The following is a 19,774-nucleotide window of genomic DNA, read 5'->3' on the forward strand; positions in this document are numbered from 1 at the left end:
TGCATAAATATGTCTGCACTTCATTACGGGATTCTATATCTAGGTTCCGCTGTTATAAAGAAGGGCTATATCTCCCTGGTGAGCATTTTAAGAATTCAAGCAACTAGGACAACTTGTGCAAGGAAGGACCCTTTAATACTAATATGTGGGCTTAATCGAAGTAATGGGACTCATAAGACAAATTGAGCTGATTGAATACGAAAGGCCATTGCTTTTTGTTTGGTGTATTTTAATATTAAGTACCCATGTAGGGGAGATATCTTGTTGTCCTGAAGAAGGTGGTCGAAATCTGCTTTAACCACCAAAAGGCATCAATGCTTATGTTATGCTAAATCTGAGGGACACGTGGATACCAAAGATGATGATCTTTTGAACAATCATATTTCCTATTCTTCGATTCATACTGATTAGCAAGATACAATGACAAATGTATAGGTATTGTGTATTCTCCTTTTTGTAAAAATCTTTTTTCGCGCATACATTTCGGTCATTTTTACATATTATATATAATTTTTATTGGTGATTTCAAATGATCTGGTTTACTTTTCCACATTTTATATGTTGCCTGAGATGTAATGTACACAGGTTTGGTATTAAAGATTTAAATTATTATGCACCTTAGCTGCATTTGACTTGATTAGTGTTGGGGTTATTACAGAATGATGTATGAAACTATTATGGTGAATGATGAACGAAAGCGTGCAGAGATATAGTTGTGGATGACTGAGGTCCCAAAGGGAGATTTTCTTGACTTTCTAGACTTACACGGAGCATTGTCCCTTTGGTCTTGGGGCCCCACTTTATTTACCTTCCTCTTATCAGATAGAGCTACATCCCTCATCACAACATTTAACGTCATTCATAACATCGTATGGTATATTATGATGCAAATGCACGGGATTTGGATTGTCATCTGTTTTTCAGAGACTACTGCAGGAATTGAAGGGGTACATGGAGTATGCTACTTCCAAGATGATCTCTTGATTTTTGCCAAAGAATAAAAGGAACATGATGGCAAACTAAGAAATGTATTACACATGTTTGACTGTGATATCTGAAAAATGTAAACTAAAAGAAAACAATGTAACATACTTGGGTCACACCAGTTATATAGATGGCATACAACCCAGGGAGACGTTGGTAGATTCTATTATTAATACTCTAGTACCCAATAACAAAGAGGACCTGAGGTAATTTTAGGTGTTACTGAATTCTACCCAATAACAAAGAGGACCTGAGGTTATTTTAGGTGTTACTGAATTCTACTTCGTTGTTAAAAAATAAAAAAAATAAAAATTTAATGAAACGTGTCCATTTGAGTTCTCTAACATAAAACAAAAACATATGTTGCGCGCCCCATTTAGGTATTTTTAAGTTGGCATGCAAAACCAAAATTATATCTGATGTAAGTGCCTATGGGTTAGGTGCAGTTTTGTCTCAGATTCAAAATAGTTATAGCCTGTGCTTCATATTTATTGTCAGACACTGAACAACATTATTCAGTTACTGTATCTGGTGGTATTCTGGCCAGCAAGATACTTTTTCTCATATCTCTGGGGCATACTGTTCATAATAAGGATGGACCACATGCTTTTGATTAATTTATTATTCACCAAAGGCTCAAATTTAAAAAAAAAAAAAATTTTAAGATCTTTATTGCATAGATGGTAAATATCTTACATGTTACATTCAGCGGCTCCCAGGGGCCAGCCGGGCAGAAAACAATCGGGGGAACCTATGACTAGATGACACAGCCATTTAGCCGACAACCCGGGGGTCCGGCGGCAAGTCTCATGTGGGTGTATGTGTAGCCATCCGATGTGCAGGTATTTTAGCAGTAGATCTTGTATTTTTGTCTTACGTTGTAGAGATTTGCTTTGCAGCGAACACCCAGCATTAGTGCCTTGATAGCAATCCCCCAATACCCCGCAAATAATCGAATAGGCAGTCGTAGGCAACCAGTAGCGGGGGGGGGGGATCTGCAACAGATGGTTTACTAGATCCGTGTCCGTAATGCTGACTAGGAAACGACTAGGTGTACAATAGTGTAGCTCACTGAGGCATAGTGGTAGGTGGTTATGTGCGGCAGGGTGAGTCTGCAGCCGTTTCAGGCAGGTCTCAAGCGTCTGGTAGTGTGGTGTCTGCGAGGTCTCCCAGCGTTGGTGTTGGGAGGTCGCAAGAGATGCAGCGACAGCTGATAGGCTGTGCAGCGGGTCTCTTGTCAACTTGGGTGAAGGTGTGTGTAAAGTCGTATCTCTCTCAATGCGTAAGTGTCACCGTGGCTCCGCAGTTGATGTGTAGCTCGAGATCAATAAGGTATCGCTTCCTGCTAATGACATGTCGCATCTAACGTCTTCCTTTGTGTAAAGAAACGGGTCCGGTCAGGGAACACGACCAGTTATCAAACCTTTCCCTATGCCTACATCTTGGCAGGGGGTTCACCAAAGGCTCTAATATGGTTTCTGCAAGAATTGCTAGATGGTTAACCAAAAATGGAGAAATGTAACTTTACTATGCAATATGTATCAGGCAATAAGACTACATTCACTGATGCGTTGCCAAGGATCAAAGTTAAAGGAAACTTTTGCAATTATACTGGAGATGATTTAAAGAGTAAGAAGTAAGAATGGATAGCAGCTATGGAGTGCATAAACATGAAAACTATATCAAATAAAGAATGGTAAGAAGCTTAGGAGGATGTAGAATTTGTGACCCTAAGTAAATAGATCAAAGAAGCATGCCAGATACAGGTTGAGGATTGGGAGAAATACATGAATGTTAAGGATAATTAGGTAAGGATGAGATGCAAAATTGATAACCTCCCTCTATGTTTGAGTGGTAGAGTTGTAAATTTTGCTCATCATGGTCATTAAGTCAGGAATAAAACCAAGAGCAGGTTTGGAGAATCATTTTGGTGGACAGAGACTTACAGAAAATTGTAAAGGAATGTCCCCTGTGGAGTATTAAATAAGCCAAACAAATGTCCAACCATTACAACCTGTACATTTCCTAAACAGACCATGGGTTAAGGTTGCAGTGAACATAATGAGCCTGATGAATTTCATAGGTGTTCACAATAGATGTATCATAGTAATTGCTGACTGGTATTCTAAATGGTTTGATTTTAGTCTGTTGGGCAAGTAGGACAGTTATAAGGTTCATGGAGAAATTGTTACTCAATAAGGGTTATCTTAAGGAAATAGTTAGGGACAGTAGTCCAGAGTTTGGTTTCGCAGAAGTGAAAGATTATTTAACAAACAGAACTATAGCACCTTCTAGAACTGCTGGAAACAACCCAGGCCAATGGTCTTGTTGAAAAAATAAATTGAGTAATTAAGGAAAGCATTCAGATGGACATAGCCAATAACAAATGTGGTGTAGATCATGTAAGGAAAATAATGTGGGCTTACAGAACTAGCGGACATTGCATAACGCATAAAAATCACCATTTGAGCTGTTACGAAGAAGAAAACCCAAATTGGCTGTCTCAATGGGTAAGGGAAATGAGTGTGTGAAGATAGATGAGGGTAATTTGAAGAAGAGGATTTTGGTCAAACAAGAGAAATTCTGATGAAATATTAGAGCAAAGAATTTCATGGAGAGTGAGGGCCAAAAGGTTATGGTTAAATTACCATGGAGTATTTGCAAAGGAAATCCATGGTTTCTGGTCCAAGGTGGACCTAGCTGGGGAGAACTATGTAGAATTGGAGGATGGTTCAAGATGGAATAAAAGTGTATTTGTTAAATATGATTATGTAAATAAAAATGAGCGAGAAGTAAATCAGAAGGTAACTGTAGAAAAAGGGAAGGAATTAAGTAATAACATGGTGTGGGATAGAAGGCAAGAGAGATTGCCTTGTAAATTCCAAGATTAAATGTGTGATTAAATTTTAGTTTAACAGTAGTGGTCTATGACACAAAACGAGCATCATCAACACAACTCTATGTTTTCATGCATCTGAGTTTGATGAATGGTATAATTTGTCCTTGCATTCTATGTACTGTGTTTGTATTTCCGTTTAGGCCTTTTGGTTTACAGCATAGTATCGATTTACTACAGTATGAATTTACTTTGTATTTTATGCATCTATTTTGTATTTTCTTTAAGAAATAGGTATATGTAATATTCTATCTTACTATGCAGAATTTTGCTAACCATGTCCTCTATGATGAGGATGTTATGCCTAGAATGAGAGAGTCAGTTTATATACTGCTCGCTACTCCATTTACAGCTGAACCAAAACTCTTCTTGAGTAAACATATTCCTTCTTTATCAATCTGCGTTTATGATTCTTTGCCATTGACAATGGGCTGGAACACAACATCCAGAGTATTCCATTACGGTTTTACTAAAGGCTCCAGGGTAGTACCTATACTACTTCACAAATCTTTCCCCTTCAAAATAAAAGACATTCGCCATGATCGCTTGGAGCAGTGGCCCATCATCTCTGAATCCCTATAGGGCAAGCTCTGGTAATTGCTAGTGGGTATGTCTTGCACACATTTGTAGAGGATATATGGCAGAGGCTATCCAAGTAATTGCTTAAAGCCTATCCAGGCTTCTGCTGTGGGTGGACTTTAATTCCAGATTGGACTATGTCTTTATACCAGCTGTCATCCTCATGGATATTGATTACTCAAGGATACTTCTAAGACATCTATTGGAACACTACCCTATACAACTAGCAATGGGTTGAAGGGGAAGGGGGGATTGGATATAATGGCTAATTCCTTACCATTAACAAGAGTTCAGTCTCATCCAAGGCAACTGTATGGAAATCTCAGAACACAGTCATTAAGAGGGAAATAATATCATACACGACCAAGCAAAATAAAGGAAAACTGGCAGCTTTTCATTCACTAGAGAACTATAGAGGAACTTGAGGTGGCGATTCTTCAAGTTAGTTCTTCCTTAGATGCCTAGATACAGCCGAGGAGTCACTACAAACTAAAATGTGGAATAGCCGAAAGGTGGTTATACTGGCCTTGACATATAGAACCTATGAGTGGTTATACTGGCCTTGACATATAGAATCTATGAGGCCAGAGATAAATTTGGCAAGATGATCTACTGACTGACGAAAGAGAGATGCCGAAGCTAGGTTTGTCTCTTGTGTGCATGACTCAGAGCAGAGAATGATCTCGAACTCTCAGGGAATAGCAAATACGTTGTCCAAATATTAAACAAAATTATACAATAAGTGGTACATCCTACCCATTGTCACTAAATAGCCTATAATACACAATCTCACCCTGCCTAAATTGCCAAACGCAGATAGAGAAGTCTTGGATTTCCAGAAAAGAGATCAAAATCGTTCAGGAACCATTAGAAAAATGCCCGTGTGCAAGATAGCAGGCCCAAATCATTTCATACTAGAGTTCTTTATAACACTATGACTCCAGGCTAATCCTACAGATGCATTTGGTGTTTGAGGAGTCCCTTGAGTTGGGGTTCTTGCAGCAGGCGGATTTGAGCAGAGTCGCAGTGGTTGTTCAGGGAAAACCATCTCTCTAACGTGCACCTGATAGGCCAATTTTGCTAATTAACACGGAGTCCAAAATATTAATAACATTTTGAAAATTGGCTAGTGAGAGTGATTAGATCCCTAGTACACTGGGACCAGAATGAGCTTATGCCCATCAGGGGAAAAGACATTGTATCAGATACTCACATGTGGCGTTGGCCTACGAGGAGCAATTGATTGAGCCAAGTGCGGTGTACTTGATTAATTTTTAGAAAGATTTTGATTCCGTTAAATGGTCCTTTCTACAGAAGGTACATGAAAATAGGAATGTACTGCCACTGTTTGAAGTATATGTAAAACTGCTCTATAATTGATGCTACGTGGGCTACGGCAAGGGTGAACAGAGCCATATCAACCCCTTTCCAAATACTGTGGGCACGAAGCAGGACTACCCTCTTTCCCCCCTTTTCTTCGCCTTAGTAATGGCGCCATTAGGTCAATGTGTGAAGACTGAGTCTAGATTTAGGGAATGCATAGGATAGGAGACCACGAAGATGGTATTGCATTATACGCTTATGAAGTCTTGCTATATGTGCAATGCTCTGAACTTTCGATCCCTCGCCTTATGTACATTGTTAAGATCTATGGAGAAGAATGAAAATTGTTCCGAACTATTGTGCCGGAAACTTTAAATTCTATTAAGGACAAGGAGGCGAGGATTATGCTTCAACTCTCTTCACTTTTATTATAGCAGCCCTTTATAACAACATCTGCATTAATCTTTTTTCGAGAAAAAAAAGGAGCGAAGAAAAACCAAATCTTTAACCTTTCTTTTCTCTTTTTTTAAAATAGAACACAATTAAACTAAAAGTCTCATGAGACCTTGGGAGAAGGCTCCAATTACGGACAATAGCAGCATGTTTGTAGTCCACAAGGGCATCCAATCCAGAACCCCGTTTGCATACATAGTGTACATCCTCTTTCATTGCGCGAGTCAGGTCTTCATTTCTTTCTCACTGGTCCGACTTGTTGCCTTCGGCACCTATGACCAAAGATAAAAGTTAGGGATGAATCCATACCTCGAGTATCGTCATAATTCTTAAATATTCATTTGCACATGAACAAGTCAGCCATAGAGTATACATTAATATCATACATCATCCTAAACCTGTAATTGCGCCTTAGGGAGGGACTCCAAAGAGAATACCTTCTCGCCGGGTGGGATTATCCTCGCCTACGCTTCGTTAACAGAATTGAAACTTTCCTACACGATAGTTAGGAACAATTTTTATTCTTTGTCAGGACCGCAGGTGAGGATTATGGTGGTTCAAAGCTTGCTTACCACCAAATTAGCCATATCCAGCACCGGCTTGAAGTAGAATCTCTTGAACGTAGTCTCTGAGGACCAATCCACAGCATTCATAATGTCCTCTAATCTCGCTCCCAGCGAGAACGCCTTAGAAGCCATAGCTCCTCTGGCGGAGTGGGCCACAAAGGAGGACAGTTTAATGCCTGCCTCCTGCATGATCCACCGTACCCACCATGCAATGGTAAGAGAGGACACTGCCATATGCGGTTATCTCAGGGCAATGAGGAGTTTTCTCCCGCGGGCAGGGGGGGGGTTAAACTCCATGGACATTAATTCATTCGTCTTTAGACACTGTACTACACAGAGTTTTGGGGAATATGTAATAGCCAGATACATGGCGGTTCTCATATGGGATTTTGTCCTACAAATTGTGAATGATACCCCTGAGGGGAAGAAAAGCGTTCCCGTTATACCCAGGGCTTGGACGTATGATATCCACCTGCAAGAGACCATAACAGCATTGCCAACTTGGCAGACAGCTCTTTCCGAGATAGGAATCGTTCTGTTGCCAGGAAAGGAAAAGGTTCAGGAACTGATTGACATCACAAAGCGCAGAGTATCTCGGGCCGGGGGAAATCGAATGTCTAATTCCTCTGAGGAGGCGGCACACTATGGGGTGTTCCCTCACCAGAGCGCCGTCCACCGGCGAATGACCTGCAGAAATGGCGGACCTAAAGGCATGGATAGACCTATAAGCCAAGCCTTTAGACGCCAGATCCGCTAAAAAGTAAAAAATGTGAACGACTATTGCACCCAAGGGGTTCAACGCCCATTCTTAGACGCCAACGTGTCCAGCGGATCCAAGCAGACTTGTACCGCTTGATTGTGCTCTCTGCCCATTCCTTAGTGAGGAGCTCTTTAGCTTGGCACAAAATCGTTCCCTGTAATCTGCCATGCTATCAAGGGGAGGAATCCTTTCAGCACTTCCTGGCGGGGTGTCCGATCTGGATTGAGAAGACTGTGAGGAAACTGGGGGAGTTGGATTGGAAAATCCCAGGAAAGTTCCAGTAGAACCAGAAACCACTTGTGACCTCCAAATCACCATGACCATGACGACTTCCTCCTGTTGGCGCCGGACTTGGGCTGATAACCGATTGATCATGGCGAAGGGCTAACGGCATATCCCTTCTCCACCGCCCAATTCTTTAACAATGCATCTGTCGTGGCTGCTAGAGAGTCCGGCCTCCAACTGAAAAACCGGGGCAGTCAGGACGCAAACAGGTCGACAGAAAAAGGACCCCCAACTGTGCAAAGACCACGGGGTCCAAGCTCCGAAGGCTGGGGTCCCTCAAGTGTCTGGAGTGCCAATCCGCCACCTGGGTGTCCTGGTCCGGCAGCTACTCCGCTCTGACAGAGACCTGATGGTCCAGGCAGTACTGCTACAAACTGTCCGCTAGGTCTGAAAGTATTCTGGAGCGTGTACCCCCCAAATGTTTTATATATGTGGCTGCTGATACGTTGTCCATCTTGAGTAATACAAATGCCTGAGCCCTGTCCTTCGTCTAACAGCAGACAGCAAATGACCCTCCCAGGAGCTCTAAGCAGTTGATATGCAGTTCCTGGGGAGACCATGACCCCACTGTGGAAAATTCTCCACAATGTGTGCCCCGTGCGGACCTGTTGGCGTCTGACTCTATGATGAGGTCTGGAGCCGACCCGAAGATCGCCCTTCAATTCCAGACATCCATGTGTGAAAGCCACCACGAAATTTCATCTCTGACCTCATCCTGTAGGCCGACCATTTGACAATCGGAAGACCTTTAGGTAGGTGTGATGCCATGAGTCGTTGCAAAGCTCAATAATGCAGCGGGCCCGGAAAAATTGCGTGAATGGAGGAAGACAGCAGACCCACTAGGCGGGCTATCTTGTGCAAGGAAGTCCAAGACTTTGCTAAGGTGCGCCTCAATTTGTGCCGAAAGTTGGCAATCTTTTGAGAGGGCAGGCTAAGTGTGGTAGTCAAGTAATTGATCACAAACCCAAAAAAGTCGCCATCTGACACGGGTTCATAAGGGATTCCTTCCGGTTTATGACAAAACCCATCCCTTCCATGAGGTGTATTGCTGTCTGCAGCTGGGTCGTCAGTTGCTGGGAACACTAAGTCATGAAAAGCATATCATCTAAATATACAAGGAGGCAGACACTGAATGCTCGCAGGTGCTCCATCACTGGTTTGAGTACCTTGACAAAGCACCAGGGAGCAGGGGAAAGTACGAAGGGCAGGCTTGAAAATTGGAACACCTGCTGATGCCAAAGAAACTGAAGGAAGCATCGATGTGGCGGAAAAATGGGGACAGCCAAATAACCATCCTTGAGATCGAGGCGGACTATCCAATCTGCGGGTCGCAGGACATGACATCCGTCAAGAGGTGAAGGCCCTCCATCTTGATGTGCCTGTATACTAGTGACTCATTGAATTCCTGCAGGTTTATCACTGGTCTGCCTTGTCCACAAGACAAATACTGCTGACAAATCCATGGGGGTGGATTGAGGTCGGTTGGATAGCTCGTTTGGCCAACAGGGCCTGGACCTCAGCCTCTATTAACAACTCTTATGACGCAGAAAACTGGATCGGATGGAAGTCTAGATGCTTGGAAGGGGGGGTCCCATAAAATTCCATATGAAAACCTTGGGTGGTCTGTAACACCCATGTGTCCGATGTGAGAGGTCGCCAAGCCTCTGGAAAGGATGCTAGTCTGCCCCCCACATGTATGCTTGACAAAGGGAGAACACTCACCGGAATTGGTATTGGCGCTGTATCCTCTAGAGCCTTTCCCACGGAAACGTTGTGCTCTGGTTGGATAGAAATTCACGAACTAGGATTAATCCTGATAGCCATTGCCTCGCCTGGAACCTTTCCCTCTGGAGAAGGGTTGGAAAGCAAAGCAGGAGGCCGAGCAGCCCTTACCACGGCTGGCCCATTGGAAAACCAGAGAGGGGAACACCTTAATGGACGTCTGTGCTTTGTCCTATGAAGTGAAAGTATTAACAAACTTCTCAAGTTCTTTAACAAAAGGGTCTCCAAAGAGACCCCCTTGGGCCACTGCCCCTGCCTCAGATACAACCAGATGCAAAAACAACAATTGATGGACGGAAAGTTGCACAATGGCAAAATATTCACCCCCATTCAGAGATCTGGGTTTAATCCATCGTTATTTTGCTCAACACACCACCCCAGTTCAGACATGGCCATATGCAAATCAGTCTTGACCTTGTGCCTCATGGGAACAGTCCAGCCCGAACTGCCAAGTCATGTCTTCCCTGGACCGGAATCAAGCATCCTAGGACCGGTTTCTGGCAATCAGCCATCATCAGCCAGGATAGCTTGATTCCAGTGGCATGGCTGATGACGGCTGATAGCCAGAAACTGGTCCTAGGATGCTTGATTCCAGTCCAGGGAAGACATGGCTTGGCAGTTCGGGCTAGACTGTTCCCATGAGGCACAGGGTCAAGACTGATTTGCAAATGGCCATGTCTGAACTGGGGTGACGTGGTGAGCAAAATAATGATGGATTAAACCCAGATCTGTGGCTGGGGGTGAATGTTTTGCCAATGTGCAACATTCCGTCCATCATCTTGTGTGTTCAGATACAACCAGGTCCCCAAGTTTGGGGTCCAACTTTATTAGGAGGGACCGCCTGCATTCAGTGGAAAGGGCGTGGTTGGCATTACCCAAAAAGATAACTGCCCTCTGTGCCCATCCCGAAAGCGTGTCCGGGTAAATTGCTGAACCCGTGGCCTTGGCATTCTCCGCCATGTCTAGTACCTTTGGTAAAGGGCCTACTGCATCTAAGAGCTTATCCTGGCAAGCCCGCCAGGAGTGATTGATTCCTTTTTTATGATCTTTCATAAATTTTGTTAGGAATGTCGCCATTTTGTGGTTGATCTCAGGCGTTTGGACCACCTTCCCCTCTAAGCTGGGTCTGGGACATTCTGCTTTCAGGCAGCTGAGCGCTTCTTTTTCTAAGGGTTTGCGTAGGCAGACGCCACATACTGCGGTAAACTTTCTAAGGGGACCCAAACATTGGACCGAGAGTGGGGGATCTGGTCACGGTCTAGCATGTCAGAGTGGGTTAGGGCCAAAATAACTTCACTGGGCGGGGGGGGGGGTGCCAGTAGTCAAGTTTCCCTTCAACAGGGATGATAGGACTGACTGTGGCTGCTGTAATGGGACTGTGAGAACAGCCAAAGGTTTGCGGTGGGCAGTGCCGCACCAATTAAAGGGTCTATGCCCCGGGAACACTTCCCATTGTTGCCAAACAATTATATATATAGGGGTTATATGTGAATCTGCATGGGAGCGTGTTCCCGTAGAAACGTACTGCTGTGTTCCCTTAGGTAAAGATTATGGACCCCAGGGGCGTCAGAAACTCGACTATACCGACCCTGGAAGGATCACAGGGCGGCTGCTCTAAAAGAGCATAAGTATTACTGGCACTGCAACGGGGTGTCACTCTCCAGGCGTAATAGAAGGCTCTGGCAGGCACAGCACCCGGTGGACATCTGATCCTGTCAGTTTCAGCCCTGACAGGAATTGCATGTCTGGAGCTGAAGCTGTCGGAAGTTTCAGCACCATCTGGCGGGCAGCGGACCGCACCGCAACGCGGCACCTCAATCAACGGCAGTGAAAGGAGCGAAGAGATTCTCCTGCGGCCCGGGTGGAAGCATAAAAGATTCCAGCTAAGCATACAAAGCTTGAAAAATACTACAAGAACACAATTAAACAACAATAAACGAGCAGGAAGAAGAGAAACAAGCATTTGTAATGCAATAGGTCTCGCATTAGGAAAGTTTGATCTATTGGTATTGTAAATGACAAATATTTTATTTATGTGTTGGTTTTGAAAATAGCGTAATTAATAGCTTTGTCATTTACAATGCCAATATTTTTAACTTTCGCAAACGTGACACCTATAGCATTTGTAATGCAATATGTGTTGTATTTACATGACTTAGATGTATTAATGTTACAAATAACAATGGCTTTTATTTTTTTTAATAATTAATACTTAAATAAAAGTTATTGTAATTTATAATGGCAATAGCTTACATTTTTGTAAATAACTTTTTGGAAGATTATGTTCATTGAATTTTATTGTGATGAAAATCCAAGAACAGCAGTGAAATATTAACATCTTTTTGTGACATTTGTAATAAAGCTTGAAACATTGAGAGAACATATTAGAACCAGTTGTTGTTGAATGTTTGCACAGAGTGATGCTGTGGCGTTCAGTGGTGCTGAGTGATGCTGTGGCCTTCAGTGGTGCTGAGTGATGCTGTGGCCTTCAGTGGTGCTGAGTGATGCTGTGGCCTTCAGTGGTGCTGAGTGATGCTGTGGCCTTCAGTGGTGCTGAGTGATGCTGTGGCCTTCAGTGGTGCTGAGTGATGCTGTGGCCTTCAGTGGTGCTGAGTGATGCTGTGGCCTTCAGTGGTGCTGAGTGATGCTGTGGCCATCAGTGGTGCTGAGTGGTGCTGTGGCCATCAGTGGTGCTGAGTGGTGCTGTGGCGTTGAGTGGTGCTGAGTGATGCTGTGGCGTTGAGTGATTCTGTGGCGTTGAGTGATGCTGTGGCGTTGAGTGATGCTGTGACGTTGAGTGATGCTGTGACGTTGAGTGATGCTGTGACGTTGAGTGATGCTGTGACGTTGAGTGATGCTGTGACGTTGAGTGATGCTGTGACGTTGAGTGATGCTGTGACGTTGAGTGATGCTGTGACGTTGAGGGGTGCTGTGACGTTGAGGGGTGCTGTGACGTTGAGGGGTGCTGTGGCGTTGAGGGGTGCTGTGGCGTTGAGGGGTGCTGTGGCGTTGAGGGGTGCAGTGGCGTTGAGGGGTGCTGTGGCGTTGAGGGGTGCTGTGGCGTTGAGGGGTGCTGTGGCATTGAGGGGTGCTGTGGCATTGAGGGGTGCTGTGGCGTTGAGGGGTGCTGTGGCATTCAGTGGTGCTGAGTGATTCTGTGGCGCTGAGTGATGCTGTGGCGCTGAATGATGCTGTGGCGCTGAATGATGCTGTGGCGCTGAATGATGCTGTGGCGCTGAATGATGCTGTGGCGCTGAATGATGCTGTGGCGCTGAATGATGCTGTGGCGCTGAGTGATGCTGTGGCGCTGAGTGATGCTGTGGCGCTGAGTGATGCTGTGGCGCTGAGGGCTGCTGTGGCGTTGAGGGCTGCTGTGGCGTTGAGGGCTGCTGTGGCATTGAGGGGTGCTGTGGCGTTGAGGGGTGCTGTGGCGTTGAGTGGTGCTGTGGCGTTGAGTGGTGCTGTGGCATTGAGTGATGCTGTGGCGTTGAGGGGTGCTGTGGCGTTGAGGGGTGCTGTGGCGTTGAGGGGTGCTGTGGCGTTGAGGGGTGCTGTGCGCTGAGTGGTGCTGTGGCGTTGAGGGGTGTTGTGGCATTGAGTGGTGCTGTGGCATTGAATGGTGCTGTGGCATTGAGTGGTGCTGTGAGTGAGGACAAGAAACAGGAAGTAGTGAAAGAAAGAGGCATAAGGTGAGGCAAGGCTGCTTGGTGTTCGAATCTCAGGCACTTGTTAGCAATGGTGCGTCTATCCTAAGAAAAGGTCTGGGCCCCAGCATGTGTTTATTCAGTAATTTTACAAATTAAGCACTGGAAGGCAGGACTCTCCACTTACTGCTGGCTAATGATGTGCGGAACCATTGAAGTATGCTGGACCGGAGAGATCTTGAGATCAGAATGGTGAATGTATAGTTCCATATGATGGTATGTTGGTAGTCAATGCTGTTAAGTCAAAAAATATGAAAGGTGATATTACTGACCTCGATACTGTGAATTACAACCACTAGTCTCATGAATGAGATGATTTCTTCTTTTTTAGTTTTTTGCCAGCTGCACTCCATACTCTAAATGTTGAAGGACCATAGTTACATCTGGAACATGTGAAATTGCATGAACCAGTTTTTGGTTGAAACTCCAGCACTGATTTGGTATACTTTCGATTCCTCGAGGCTGAGTAGCCAGCAGCATTCAAAAGGAGGCACCTGTGGCGCGGAGGGGGGGGGGGGGATTGGAAGCCCCACAACCCTTCAGGAGACACCCATCCAGGCCAGGGTTAATTAATATTAGTGAGATATATTAGACTTCGGGGCCCTCAACAGATCCTGCAGGGGGCCCCATCATTTTGCGTTATGCCTCTGCTCAGAAAGCTTCTTTCCCTTGGAGGACTCCGTGTCAGTCCCAGCTAGGAGGCCAGCATATGTTTCTTGCAGTTTATAGAAACGGAACGTTGTGAGGTACAAAGCACTATTTAAAAAACAAGCAATAGTTATCAATCATTAAAGTGTTTGCAGGCATCTGTTAGAACTGGACCTACTTTTAGTCCAAAATCCAACCTCTCCTTCCTTTTGCTTCCCTTCTTTCCAGACCAACATGTCCTCCGGTGTGTATCATCAGCTCCACATTTTCCCCTAGCACCCCTGAGTTGGCCTGTTTGCCCAAGAACACACAGTCAATCCTCTTGCCATGCGTTAAACTAAATGATGCGAACACTGAACCGCCTAGTATCTACTTAAGAGACCTAATCGGCTTTTACGATGGAAAGGAATGAAAAAGAAGTGTTCCCGTGTCGCCGACGGACTTAAAACCCAGGGTGCTTAGCCACACCAGGTCAGACCTAGCATGGGTCTGCACCGCCGGCCTTAACTAGGGAGGTTTGACCCCCACACCCACCAAAACTCTCTTTACTGCTTGTTTTGCAATTCGTCGTTTTGCCATCTACCCCTGCTTGTGAGTGAGGTGGTGCCTTCCATGAAGAAATCACTGTGTGCTCACTAGTGCCTGGAAACACTCCCTCAAGCCCGCACCACCTTTCATGTTTGCCCAGGACCATGGAAACCTTGAACTTCGAGAGACTGACTGGGTGATGTGAGAGGGGGTGAAATGTAACGGAGAGATGTGGGCATGTTTCAGTTGATCATCTACTTCGAGGCATTAACAGTGAAAACAATCTCTCAAACCATAACAGTTGGGTACTATCAAATTAGCATTGTCTGTTATTGGTGACGTGGGCCCTACTGCAAGGAAGGTAATGGGTGCCCTGGCTGCCCTTTGAACTCTAAAATACAGCAATAATCAGGATTTGGTGGCCTTCAAGCCTCTGGGGCCCGGTGCCACAGCACCTGCTGCACCATTTGAAGCTATGTTCCTGGCTGTTAGTTTAAATGTATGATCCAGCTTGTTGTTCTGCACAGCAAGAGATACCTGCTGTCTCTTCACTAGTACCCATTGTAATAAAGTTCAGAAGAAGAACAGAGACATCGAGTGATATCTGCGCGTGTGACCTGCCGGTTGTGCTCACGTCTCTCGAGTGAGCTGGGCTCCCCTGCGTCTGCCTGTGCCCTCAGTGGCAATCACGTCTGTGTAGTGGTGTATGTGGCATTGCTGCCACCTCTACCCTCGGAAAGCGCGCTGCCCCAGCTCACACCGGCAAAGCCCATTCCAGAGGTCCAGGCTTGGTTTTGCTCACGGCCGAGCTGCGCTTCATTGTATGGAGGATGTGCCCGGGCTCCTCGCTGTCCTGCAGAGTCCGGGAGAGGCTAGCAGGCTGCACAGTGACACAGCGTGCACGGCCAGCAGGATGCGCCCGCCCCTCGCACAGAGGGAGCAATGAGTCCCCGGCGCCTCCCCTGAATGGACAGGCTGTGCGCGCTGCGCCGAGGAGGGGCCCTCTCTGCCCGTGGTACTGTGGACAGTGAGGCAGAGTCTGGCAGCACCGACAGCGGGCGCGTGAGGGGCTGAGGCATGCCTGCTCGCCTTCACAGGCACAACCAGGGACAGTGAAGGCGCACGCTGGCACCGCCGCACCCCATGCGCTTGTGGCACGCAATGCGCGCCCGCGGGTTAGGGCGGCCTTCCGCTGAGGTGTGTTTTTCTCCTTCTTGGGCTCCAGGCTGTGGAGTTTTCATCCGGGGAGGGTCGCGTTTGCACGGCTGGACATGGACGGGCAGCCTTCGGATGGGGCCCCTCCTGCAGACCTGCCTGCTGGCCGCCCTGGCCCTGCTGTTTGCCGGCAGCATCGCCGATGCCCAAGGTAAGGGACTACTGCCCTGACCCTTGCCCACAGTACTGCCACATGGTGTCGCCTGTCACAGCAAACTGCCCTGCCCAGCATGCGACCGTCTGCAAGTTGGTGTGAACGTATAATATGCATTGGCACTTAATAGGAGTTTGGCTGTAAATGGAATTGAGTATCCGTAGTGATACCTAGTTCATAACCAGCCTGGCTGCTCCCCGGCATTGGTGAAGCGTGCGCGGTGCTGTTTTTAAACAAGCCCGTCAGAGGTCCGTGAACTCTGCTGCTTCCGTCTTTTGGCTCTGCAATACCGGCGTGGTCTGCGGCTCGCGAAAGTGAAAGCGTGCTCGTCATCGCATAAGAAACGTAAAAGTCACGTGAACTGTTCACGAGGCACGCGTCGTGATCTGATTCTGTCACTACGGTAGAAGCTCACGCGCGCGACCTCTCCCATTAACAATGATGCGCGCGTGGCCATCTCTTGTCTCCACTCGTTGTCGGCTTAGCCGACGACTATAGTTCTCGGCGAGAACGCGCTTCGCGTCCTTCTCAGGCGAGACCTAAAAACAGCTTCAGGCTGCGAGCAGCGAAGAAAGAGGGCGAGGAAGGACTATGTATGCAATTGGGATCCTGGATTGGCTGCCCCTGTGCACTACAAACATGTTGCTATTGGGCTTAATGGGCCCCTTCTCCCAAGGTCTTATGGGTCTTTTAATTAAATTGTGTCCTTTATAAAAAATAAAAAATAAAAAAATAAAAAAAAGATTAAAGCAGATGTTATTAAAGGCTGCTATAATAAAAGCAAAGAGAGTTGAAGTATAATTCTCGCCTCTGGTCCTAACCTAGAACCAGTCCTTTGGGTTAATTGGGAGAAATCTCTATTAATACCAGTGACCGATAACGGTGTCTTATGCAACCTGAGGGAGATGGATTGACAAAGATAGACATACAGATAAATAGATATTAACAATTGCCTCTGCCTTTAAATACCTGGGCATGCACATATCTCTTGACCTGCTGGCTGGAAGATGAATATTACCTCCCTAATCTGCCAACTGAAAACTGCAATTGCAAAGATACAGCAATTGCCAGTCTCCATCCTGGGCAGAGGGGCTCTATTCTTGATTGCTTTAACTCAAACATTATATATTCTCCAATAACCCTAATGTATTTGTGGTCACAAGCTACTTGTGTGTGAGAAAGACCCAATGGGTGGCCTTCATCAAATGTAACAGTCAGCATAAAATGGGGGGGGGGGGTTGGAATTTATTGATCTTAGACGATACTATCAGGTGGCTCAACTACTCCCAATAAAGGATTGGTTATTTACGGATAAAGTAGACCTTGCATGGGGCTATCGTGTCTCAGCTATATGGCTACTGGGTTTCCCGGAATTGCTGTCAGTCACCAAGATACCCACTGAATAATGGCCATGAGATACCTAGAATGTCACAGCAAAATACATTAAAAAAAACTCCCCTATAGCATGGTAGGTGGCTCCCAGTGGTGCCCAGGCTGACTAATATCTCCAGACGGGATACCATTGAGATATCCAGCCTGGGAGATCTCTTACAATTACAGGAGGGATTTGAGTTACATAAACCACAATTCTTTAGAAATTCTTTCAAATTCTTTGACATTTTGAAAATACACCTCTCTTATGTCTCAGAGTTCAACCCATTCGAGCCAAAGCTGGTCTTTGAATGGGCAGAGAAAAAGCCATATCCAGAATAATCAGTTTCCTAGTGGTGAATATGCCAGACCTACTGCTAACCCTTAGGGAAAAATGGGAACAAGACCGAGGCCCCCTAGAGGAGGAGGAATGGGTGGAGGCAAAGATGTAAGCCAGGGAGCTGGTGAACATGTCTAGGCTCTACCTCAGCCAGTTCAAATATATATTTTTATAGAGCCTATCTCATACCCGAATGCCTATATAAAATAGGTAGAATCCAAACACTGATATGTGCCAGACACAAAAGAGGAATGGGTACCTTTCATCAAGTAGTGAGGCACTGCCCTTTTGTGAGAAATTGGATTGTTGGATTGTTGGCAGAGGGGAGTGAAGCCTTTCTCGAGCAAAAGCCACAATCCTTGTCAAGGTAAACCTCAAAAAGTCATTAAATCAACCTATGCTTAATCCTTTGGTATTCTTGGTACAATAGCAGTCAAGCTTTACTTAGAGACAATGTATAAAGTATTTATGCAGCAACAAAGCATAAGAAAAATCCCACAGCAATTTTGAAAAGTAGAGTACATTTTAATAAAATATTTGACACCATAACAATAAAAATACAATAAGTAGAACCAAAGTTATGAATGTTGAAAGTTTTAAGAGAAGAACAGTGCCTAAAAGATCAATGCACCAACTGCTGACATTTAGTCATATGCGACCTAGGTGAAATCGAAAGTTATGGCTGACTGCAATGGAGAGCAGTTCAGATACACAGAATGGATTTGGCTCTGTCTTCCAGTTACTTCAGATGCTGAAGACATTTTTAGGAAAAATCTCTGATAAGGTAAAGTTCGGTGGGCAAAGCAGCCGATGGTGTCCGTGAGGGATGTGTCACTGTCAGGGAGACACTGAACAAGGTCAAAGTGATGATTTCTTCGTTAGCCTCTTCTTTGGAAGTCGAAGTTCTCCAGCGGGTCAAAGCTGCAGGCTCTGCCGACAAGAGACTGGATACCCCTTCTGCAAGGAGCCACTGAACAGGTGTTGCTGCTGCAGTGAACACAGTGGGAGCTACCGTTAAGTCAGGCTAACTGGTGATGCACCTGGAGTGTATCGGCCAACTGGGAGGTCCTAGTCTCAGAACACTTTTGAGCAGTAATTAGTTAGCACGTGTCCCAGTGTACAGGGCTGGGTACCATCTGGAGGGTCAGGACTCACTCAGGCTGAGTTCCATGTTCAAGATGGTTGAAGCCTTTTCTGTTCATGAGGCTCTGATCAGGAGGCAAGCAAACTAGGCCTCAGAGTTACTCTGGAAGTCTTGACTTCAAACAAGGAAGCAGGTCAGTCCTCTGAGGGCACAGGGCAGGCTTCAGGCAGCTTGGCAACCCCCTTGGGCAACAAGGCAGTCCTTGGAAGTACACACAAGGCCACAGGCAGAAGGGAAGCCCACTGGGAGCCCTTCAGCAGGTCCAGAATTGAAATGAAGAGTAGGTCTGATGGTCCTAGTTTCATCCTGGTGCCAGCTTTGAACTGGAAGAAATGTCTGAAGCCTTCCCCCCACAGAAGTGGTGGGACTGTCCTGCCTCCCTGCCCTGGAGCCAGGATGTCTGACTACACAATAGGCTCATGCAAAGTTCTGTGTGTGTAAGCTGAGGCAGTGTCTTTGAAGTGCAAGCTGGGCTGTGCGCATCTCCGCCCCTATTCCACATGGATGGCCCATTCTGCCAACACCCCGCTCCTCTATAGGGTGGCGGTCTGGGAGGAATACACAAAGCCCAATGGCCAACTACACCAAGTAATGTGACGAACCATGGCATCAGCAATAGCATTCGTTGCGACAGAAGTGCGCCTGATAGGTCCCCCGACCTGCCTAAAGACGGATTAAGTAAGTACACAGTTAAAATTACCCCCCAACAACAGCGGCAGTGAGGTAGTGACCAAAGGGCATGTAAAAAGGGAGTGATAAAACTGCCGGTGATCATAATTATGCCCATATACATTAATTACAATTAAGTCTAGGCCTTTCCCAGTGCACCTGGAAATAGTGTACCACCCCTCCAGATCAGCTAACACCAAGGTCAAGTTTTATGCCTGAGTTTGGATTGACCCACAAGAGCACCCCCCTGGCGGGAGTCGAGAACCCAGCAGCATTAAAGGAACCTTGTGGCGAACTCTGCGTGAGGAACTTGCTGGATACCAGAGGTGTGTTTCCTGCAACAGGGCGAGGTCTATCATGTGTCGTTTCAGAC

At 45.9% G+C, this 19,774-nt stretch overlaps 1 long non-coding RNA gene across 1 annotated transcript in view; it reads right to left on the reverse strand.

The window, feature by feature from the left end:
• Positions 1-6,184: 6,184 nt before the first annotated feature.
• The window catches only part of LOC144828971 (uncharacterized), a 43,462-nt gene continuing 29,872 nt past the window's right edge, over positions 6,185-19,774 (reverse strand). The window contains exon 2 of the long non-coding RNA XR_013610566.1: positions 6,185-6,507. This is a non-coding gene — a long non-coding RNA (uncharacterized LOC144828971). The remainder of the gene's footprint in view (positions 6,508-19,774) is intronic.

The sequence above is a fragment of the Lissotriton helveticus genome, chromosome 4_1, assembly GCF_964261635.1.
Source record: "Lissotriton helveticus chromosome 4_1, aLisHel1.1, whole genome shotgun sequence".
In the NCBI taxonomy this organism is placed as follows: domain Eukaryota; kingdom Metazoa; phylum Chordata; class Amphibia; order Caudata; family Salamandridae; genus Lissotriton; species Lissotriton helveticus.